The 9,707-nt window shown below is 40.8% G+C and overlaps 1 pseudogene; it reads left to right on the plus strand.

The window, feature by feature from the left end:
• The first annotated feature begins 527 nt into the window (after nucleotides 1-527).
• LOC129339488 (vomeronasal type-2 receptor 26-like) lies at nucleotides 528-8,807 on the plus strand (annotated as a pseudogene).
• The last annotated feature ends 900 nt before the right edge of the window (nucleotides 8,808-9,707 follow it).

Consider the following 9,707-nt stretch of genomic DNA (forward strand, 5'->3'; position numbering starts at 1 on the left):
TCTCCAAATATGGTATCTGTTTTGCCTTCATAGGAAGATGTCCCAGATCAACTTTTGTCACAGAAAATATAAACATGGTACAGAAGGGGGAAGAAATCTATGGTAGAATCATGAACAGCAAAACCCAAGTATTTGTGGTATTTGGGCACTCTTACTCTGTCAATGATCTGAGATGGTTGTGGTATTTATCAGACGGACAAACTATTCCCTGGCAAACAAAAGGTAAAGTGTGGATACTGACAGCCCAGATGGATTTCACTTCTTACAGTTATCAAAGGAATTGGGATACAGACATGATCCATGGAGCACTGACCTTCACCATCCATTCGAGCCATCTTCCAGGATTTCAGAAATTTGTGGAGAAGAGAAACCCTTCAAACACAAAAGGAGATGGTTTTATCCGGAACTTCTGGCAAAATGCCTTTAATTGTGTATTCCCAGACCAAGTTCAGGCTGATAGGGAGGAGGATATTTGCACAGGGCATGAGACATTGCAGAGTCTTCCTGGGTGTTTTTTTGAAATGAGCATGACTGGCCAAAGCTACAGCATTTACAATGCTGTCTATGCTGTGGCCCATGCTGTGCATTCCATGCACCAAGCAAAGCACAGAACAATGCTAAACAGTGTGAATCTTCGGGATCAAAACCAATGGCAGGTAAGGGCTTTGGATGCAAATTCAGGAGAGCGCCAATTTTTTAGACATAAAATAGAAATTTGTGTTTGCATAGTAAACAATCAAGATTCTTTTACTTATGTTCTTCTTTTTGTTCAGATGATATTTAAAACTTACAGTCTCAGTTATCTTCCTTGTGGTGTATGAACTTGCTATTATATGCAATGTGCTATGTTGTAGTATTGTTGTAGTATTGCTAATACATGTGACATCCTCTCTTGCTCTCTCTGGATTGGAAAAGATGATTTCTCATTCTTTTGTCACCTGAAAGCATGATATGGAATCATTCTGCTGCTTCCATTCATATATCAAAGTTGGTAAGCCAAAAGTTATGTATTGTCCATCAGTCCCAGACTCTTGCATTTAATCCAGCAATGATATAATAATCTCAGTGTTCTCATTCACTGTGACCTTGGGGGCAACAAATGAAGGACATCCCTTTCTCCAGGAGAGTGAAGCAGAGTTGTCTGTTGGCTCCCCTCTTAATCCATCTTTATATTTATGGTCTTGCAGGGCCTTTGGCATCAGTGAATTCCCATGCCCTTGCTCTATCTACCTGTCAAGTCCCACTTTTACTTTATGCAGACAATACTGTCCTATCTAAATTGCCAGTGAGTCTGTGCAGACCGCTGAAGTTTGATTACTTTGGTATTTGGGGAGATAGTTTGAGGGATGAAATTTAGATTGTGGGTTAAAGAGCTGCTGCTTAGATGAAGAGTGGGGCCCGATGCAGGTGCTTGAAATCATGGATGAGATACGACATGTTCGCTTCATTGTGGATTGATTCATTCAATGTACAATGGAAGTCTTGCATTCTCATTATATACATATTAAGTAAAAGCACACATTTTAAAGGTTCCCTGGGTTAAACACACTTATATACACTCAGCTATGCAGAATGAAACATTTTATACACATGATATAATAAAATATCTACATTATACCATCACTGCCCACTGAGGATAGGAGACACCAACCTATGGATTAAACTAGGTTATATTAACTGGTTGATCTGCACTGTCATCATTTGGTTAGGTAGGAGCACTTTGTGGAACTCTGCCCTGGCACTGAACATGACCAGCATTGCCACCATATATATATGGTGGGCAAGTTAATCTGGCAATTAAGAGTTTTTGATGCTTCTCAGCAGAGCTGTTTTTTAAACTCTTGCTTGGCCCCTAAAAGTCAATCAGACAATCCCTTGCTGTTCCTGTGAGCATAATGAGTGGAGAGGGGTGCCAGGTCTGGGTTGAGAAATTCTTGGAGATTTTATAGCAGTGTTTGGAAAGAAACATGGAAGGGAAGTGATTCTGTAGAGTCCACCTTCCAAAGCTGCCCTTTCCTCCAAGAAAATAGAGCTCTGTAGTCTGGAGATCAGTTGTAATTTTGGAAAATCTCAAGCCCCCCCACCTGAGACATTGGCAACCCTGAGGATGGGTTAGCAGCATCTGGCAAATGTCTGAAGAAGAAAGGCAATGCCTGTGTTTAAATTTCGCCAATGTGCCCTTTCCATTTGGATAAACATCAGTGCCACATTTCCAGTCATGGCTTCTGCTACTGTTGAATAATAGGGATTGCCCTGGCTCAAGAAGACACAAGAAAGAATTTATACAGACGATGATACACTCTGAAAACCTTTTACTGTCAGTGAAATCCTAAATTGATTTCAGTGGGCTTAGACCGAAGTAATGCTATTTAGGATTTCACTGTGTATTTGTTTAAATAGAACCATTAAACTAGCTGTTGCAGTGATTGGAAGTGATTGGAAAGGGAGTTCTTGCTTTCCTATCCAAATTCACACAGTGTCCTCTACTGCAATTTCAGGGTTATAAATTGTCATACATTTTCTATCATTTGCTCAAGTCAAATTTGGCTGCTGTTGTTATCATAATTAAATGGGTTGCTTGTGGAAGTTCATGACAACACTTTACTTCTACATCATTTCATGTGACTAAGGGGGCAGATGTCGTCATTAAAGGGCTGCTATTGTATAGTTTAGTGAAAAGGAAACATAGAGTTGGCCAAGTTGTGAACATGCCATAAAATGGTTGTCATTTTTAAAATAATATTTACAATTCTGAAGAATTGAAACAGTTCTTAATAATTTGTGGACATGTCAAATATTTTAGAAAATTATTTTATCCTTTTGGACTTACATTTATTTTGTTCATTTCCCATATGAGTATTCTGTTTTTATGTGTATTAAGAGATTTTCCCCAGATGGAATTGACTATGAGTTTGGAAATGTTAGGCAAATGGGAACAGAGCTCTGATTAATACACAGCTGTGTCTGAAATATGTTGAAATTTATTTCCATGTTCATTTTGTCATTCTAAAAGATCTAACCTAATAGGCCTGGTTGCTGCCATTATAAAATCTTCTTTCCTGCCTAGCTCCATTACTTCCTCAGAAGTGTTGAATTCAACAACAGTGCTGGGGACAAAATTTCATTAAGCGAGAATGGGGAGTTAATAGCTGGATTTGATATAGTGAACTGGGTTATTTCCTCAAACCACTCCTTTCACAGAGTGAAAGTTGGCAGGATGGATTTCCAGGATCCCCAATTTCCTTCAAAACAAGCATTCTCCATCAATGATGAAGACATAACATGGCCAGACTGGTTTAACCAGGTAGAGTATCATGGTCCAGAGTCTGAATGGTCTTTTAGTTGTGATTAGAATTGCATCCTAGAATTGCTAACCTAGAGTTCGGTTCAATCAGCTTTTTTGCTGGTGAAAAGGGAGGGACAGGCCCTCTTTGAGCACCCAGAAATAGGGGTGGGCACGGACCAAAATATGGAGCAAAATTCTACACAGACTGGCCCAGTTCAACATTCGTGAATGGGTGGGTCATGGGAACACTTTTTCATGGATGCAATGACTTCTTGGCCTGTCCAGTGGTCCGTGAAAACAAACTACCTGGCTCCAATCAATCAATTCCCTAGGCAACGAAGGGGATGTCTGCAGATCTTCTCTGGCTGTCAACCAGAGAGCTCGTGTTCTTCTCTATGAGAGCAGAAGGAGTAAATTCCCCACCCCCACCTCTCAGGCAAATCTTACAGCAGGCAGTAAGACCTGGAGAAACTGCAGGGTATATTTTTCAGTCACAGAGGGAGGTATTTGAAGCTTTTGCTTAACACTAATAGTATCATTATTATTTAGAGCACTTGTCTCAGCTGGGAAGTTGCCTGGGTGGGTCAGGGCTCTGAACCACCCCCTATCTGTGCCAAATGCAAATGCACCCTCCCTACAAGGGGAATTTTAATCTCCTTTCCCATGGGTCCTCCCATCCCCTAGTCCACCAGTGCCTGCTGCCCTCTGGCTGCATCCCAGCAGAGGGTCTCGTCCATAGCTGGGTTCATTTCAGGAGGATCTGAATCCCCCCCTCCTTTGGGAATTCCTCACCACTAGACCATGAGGATTCATGGTTTTGAAGCATACACTGTGGCGGTGCAACAAAGCGGTGAGTGCATTTTTTTGGGGTGCAATTTGTTGCAATAGATATAATATGGAATTGTGTGGCCCCATGTGAAAAATCAAGAGGATCTATGGGTATCCATGCATTTGAATCATGTTTTTGTGCCGTGGCGGTGCCACAGATAAATGGGTTGTGATTGTTTTGGTACTGTCTGTAGACTAGGACATGATCTACAATATGATGGTCTTTTTGTTTTGCTTCAATAGAAAAATCATATGAATTCCTGAGGATCTGTTTAAAAGCATCGGGATCTGACTTTTACCCACTCCCTTTGATCTGTTCTCAGAGACCGTCATTCCACTCTGGTGGCTGTCATTCCAGCCCCAGAGCAGTTTAGCTGCTCCCAAGGACTGTCATTCCACTCGGGGGGGGGGGCTTTATTCCAGGCCCAGTCATAGGGTTGCCAGCTCCAGGTTGGGAAATTCCAGGAGAATTTGGGGGTGGAGCCTGAAGAAGGCAGAGTTTGGAGAGGGGAGGAACGACAGCAGGGTATAATGCCATAGACACCTCCCTCCAAAGCAGTCATTTTCTCCAGATGAACCCATCTCTGTGGCCTGGAGAACAGTTCAGAGAGATCTCCAGCCACCACCTGGAGGCTAGCAATCTTAGGCCCAGAGCAGAGCAGTGCATCTAAGCTTGTATAGAAATAACAGATAACAGCGCCTCTGCAGAGCATTTTCTGTTCTCAGAAGAAGATTCTCTAACTTCCTTCAATGTTTTCATTGCAACTTTTTGGTGCTGCAATTTATCTCAATGGAGCCAATTGACATTTGTGGCTCCTATTATATCTAATGGAAGTTTCCTGGGGGGAACCACGTCTATAACTTGGACATCTGAAATTCAGTCTTCACCAAAGTTGGAGGGTGGCTGGAGAAGAGCCTGCTGAAGACTACTTGTGAGTTTGGCATCTCTGACTAGGGCCCCCGGAAGTGACAGTATATGCACCAATGAACTGGTCCATGAACTGGGGGAGGTCTGTAAAAGTTTGTGGTTTAAGGTCTGTGAAATGCAACAGACCATGGACCAAATGGACTGCCATTTTCCTGGTCCATGCCTATGTCTATGGGCTTCATGGGACCTGCATGAACAAAAGCCATATGGAACCGAGTCTACAGCAATGAGGAGGAGTGAGATTCAGTCCAAATGCTCATATAATTTCACTTCTGCTGTGCAAAAAATATTTCACTGGGCATTAGTGGGAAACTACAGAACAGTAGCATGCCATTATAAGAATTAAGTTTGGTTTGATTTAGTTTGAAATGATGTAGCAACTGAGGTTGCAAACTTTTTGATGGGAACATGTGTGTATTTTAATCCTTTCATTATTATTTGGAATAGTTAAATAATTAACTCTTTTGAATATTTAATAATTAGTTATAATTATTTTTAATTGGGGCAACCAAAATTGTCCCAGCATGTCAGATATTTTGGCTGTACAGAATGAATGTATGAAAAAGTACTTTGTTCCCCAGTTACACTTAAGTAGAAACTCTGGGTAATGTTAATGTTTGAAGTAACATAATAAATGAGGATTCAAAGATTTGTCCTGCATCATGTACACATTTTTAATTATCTCCATATTATGAATAATTAAATTATGGCTTATTAGGAATAATGAATAAATAATGCATTATTAGTTAGCTCAGTCTACATAATTCCAGTATTTCAAATATTACTGTGGTAGAATAGCAGGAAAACTGACTGCTAGCCCTATCTCATTATATCTTGGAAGCTTAAGCAGGGTCAGAGCAGAACCACAAGTGACAAAAGGCACAGATTGGACACTTGTCTGCTTCCCTCAAGTTTTGATGGGAAATGTAGGCATCCTGGTTTCGCAGCTTCACTCTCTGACTGCTGTCCAATGGACTTTTCAACTGTCACTTGTCCAACATTCCGCCAAGCTGCCTACCTTTCCCATCAAAACTTGAGGGAAGCAGACAAGTGTCCAATCTGTGCCTTTTGTCACTTGTGGTTCTGCTCTCAGATTAGTATTGTATAGGAGACCACCAAGTAACTTGGGTTGCTACACAGAGGCAGACTATATAGGACCAAACTACAAGTGACGAATGACACTTAAACTGCAAGTGTATTCCTCCCTGTTCACTTGCCCTCCCTCCACTTGCTCTCCACTCGATCCACTTGCCTTTCAAGTGTCATTCGTCACTTGTAGCTTGGCCCAATGATAAAACATCTCTTTTCATATCTTGCCTCAAAAAATCCCTCTATGAGGTTGTTGCAACTGTATGGCAACAAAAACAGATTACTAGGAACCAATGCATAAGTGGGTCCTTCACAAATGAATATATGGAAGAACTACCTAATCTTGAGACAATCTCTCTAACCTTTCATTTGCTCATTAGACACAACCCATTTCTGTATGTAGTGTGAGTTGCCAGACTGGCTATAGAAAGCAAGTGAAGGAGGGGAAACCTTTTTGTTGTTACGATTGCATCCGGTGTCCAGAAGGGAAGATCTCAGATCAGAAGGGTAAGAAATATACTTATTTATTGTTGCTCTGTATGAAATAAAACCTAGTTCATAAATCTCACAAGAATTCAATATTCATAGGAATAACATGATCCTCAGAAGTTTACCATGGGGTAAAGTCCCGTCAGCTTTTCTACTGTTGAAAAGGGGAAGGAAAAGGAGAGAAGGGTCTGAGGGCCAAGCTACACATGACGAATGACACTTGAACAGGAAGTGGATTGAGTGGAGGGCAAGTGAACAGGGAGAAATACACTTGCCATTCAAGTGTCATTTGTCATGTGTAGCTTGGCCCTGAGTGACAATCCAAACAGGGGGTGCTGAGGATTGTGGGATCTGTATGGACAAAAGCTCTAAGACTCGGAGGCTGTAGTACAGATGGGATTTCAGGGAAAGAGGAAAAAAGCCCTTAATGTTTTGGGATACTCATACCTATGGGATCGCCTCTCCAGATATATCCTCACGCCTGCTCTCCATCCCTATCCCTAGGGCTGACTCTCTTCAACCAGAGGGAGGGCTTTTAAGGTTGTGGCTCCCTCTCTCTGCAATCCCTCCAGGATTTGGTGAAATTTCAAAGGGCCTGCAAAGCAGAACTGTTTCATCTGGCATTTGGAGGCTGACTCAAATATGTGTATTGGCTTGACTCCATCTGATTTATTTATTATAAACAACGGGCATGAATAAGGTTAAGGGATGGCACTGTTCTTTTAGATGTATGGGTTTTAATGTTTGTATTCTACTATGGGTTTTAATGTTTGTATTTTACTGTGTTATTGGTTTTTAATGTCTGTATTTCTTTTTAGTATAGTATTATTTATTTTAATGTTTGTATTTTACATGTAAATTATAAACTGCCTCAAGCACCAGGCATGGCGGAGAGGCATTATATAAGCTGAATGAATGAATGATTCAGAGAATATATTCAGTATCCTGAAGACATAAAGGTGGACATTTCCACTGACCCGATTAAGGAGCTGCTAATTGGGTATTTCTTGGAAAGCTGATTAGAATCTTGAACTAGCATGGCAAATGTGGACTTCTTCCTCAAATAGGATGGATCACTAGATATGATTTAGCAGGGCACTTCAGTCTCAATTTTCTTTGCAGTTGCTCCTTTAGTCCACAAAGCTTTAACTTGATCAGACCATAACACCGTGAAGAAAAATCAGTAATAAATTATTATTCCCATCCTCACATCTCTGCCACATTTCAGAGGATCTTTCAGTTTTATGGATAAAAAAATCTTTTCATGTGCATGAAGAACAGCAAACAAATATTAGTTTGATTTTTTATAAGGTATTGCACCACTACAAATAACAACATCTTTTTGTTTTCAGACCTCAATGATTGCTTGAAGTGTTCGGAAGAAAAGTATCCAAACAAAAAGAAGGATTCATGTATTCCCAAGAACATCAGCTTTCTTTCTTATGAAGAACCTTTGGGGATGAGTTTAGCCTTTTTTGCTCTTTCACTCTCTTTGATCACTGTTCTGATGCTAAGTACATTTAAGAAATATCACAACACTCCCATCGTCAAAGCCAACAACCAGAGCCTCACCTATACTCTTCTTGTCTCTCTCCTACTCTGCTTCCTTTGTGCTTTCCTGTTCATTGGCCAGCCTGAATTGGTGACCTGCCTCCTCCGCCAAACTGTTTTTGGCATCATCTTTTCAGTGGCTATTTCTTGCGTGCTGGCCAAAACCATGACTGTGGTTCTGGCTTTCATGGCCACCAAGCCAGGATCTGGCAAGTGGAAATGGGTGAGGAAAAGACTGACCACCTGTATTGTTCTTTCCTGTTCCTTTGTTCAAGCAGGCATTTGTGCTGTCTGGTTAGCAACGTCTTCTCCATTTCCAGATATTGACATGTATTCAGAGACTGAAGAAATTGTCCTAGAATGTAATGAAGGGTCTGTGACTCTGTTTTACTGTGTCTTGGGTTACATGGGATTCTTGGCCCTTCTGAGCTTCACTGTGGCTTTCTTTGCCCGAAAACTACCTGATACGTTCAATGAAGCCAAATTCATCACTTTCAGCATGTTGGTCTTTTGTAGTGTTTGGATATCCTTTGTTCCGACCTACTTGAGCACAAAGGGAAAATACATGGTCGCTGTGGAAGTTTTCTCTATCTTAGCTTCCAGTGCTGGGCTGTTGAGTTTAATTTTTTTCCCTAAATGCTATATAATTTTGTTGAGACCTGAATTAAACAAGAGGAAAAGATTAATAAGGGGTAAAACACAGAGAAAACAAGAGTAATTTGCTTTCTACAGGAAATTAAAGATAGTTTTTTGTACATGATTCTGGGACTTTCCCTCTCATCAGCTTCCCAATCAGTGCAATATGATAAGTGGAGTCTACTTGGAGCTCTGATTCATCCCACCTATGATTTCCCACATGCTTCCCTCTAGCCCAGTGGAACTGACTCCAGGGGTCACAGAGAGCCCTATTTACAATTGCCATCACCCAAAGAACCTTCCAACCCAGGCATAAGTTTTTTTAAGGTTGAGAAAATACCTCTTTTTTTAATGCCTCATTGGTAGAAGGTGGTCCCCCAAAATAGCAGCATCCAGTTTCTATCCATCTGAGCATCCAGCCCTAGCCACAGTTCTCATTTGCTCAGGATCGATGATTAATTATAAATCATTAATATTCTTATGTTTAAGAGAGGCTGAAACAAATTACCCTTTAACTACTATGATGGACAGTAAGGTGCAGTCCTTCATGGGAGCAATGCTTAAGCTAAATAAGAAATTATTATTTGTTTAAAGAAGATACTAATGTTGGAGAAGTAAAGCCTTATGAATTTAAATATATATATTCTTATTCAACATTTTTAGCATCAGTAATGTAGTTAGTCTATTATACATGGTGAGAGGACTTAAGTAGTTTCATATGGTTATTAGGAAATCAGTGGATTCCTACTCACTGCTTTGTGGTCCCACTAAATACTCCATCTAACAAGGAAGGTGGGCTATTTGTCTGGTGCCCGGTACAGATTTTCTGCCAGACTCCTGAAACACTAGACTCACGTGTATTCCTCCCTGTTCACTTGCACTCCACTTGATCATGTAGTG

This window comes from Eublepharis macularius, chromosome 12 (assembly GCF_028583425.1).
Source record: "Eublepharis macularius isolate TG4126 chromosome 12, MPM_Emac_v1.0, whole genome shotgun sequence".
NCBI lineage: Eukaryota > Metazoa > Chordata > Lepidosauria > Squamata > Eublepharidae > Eublepharis > Eublepharis macularius.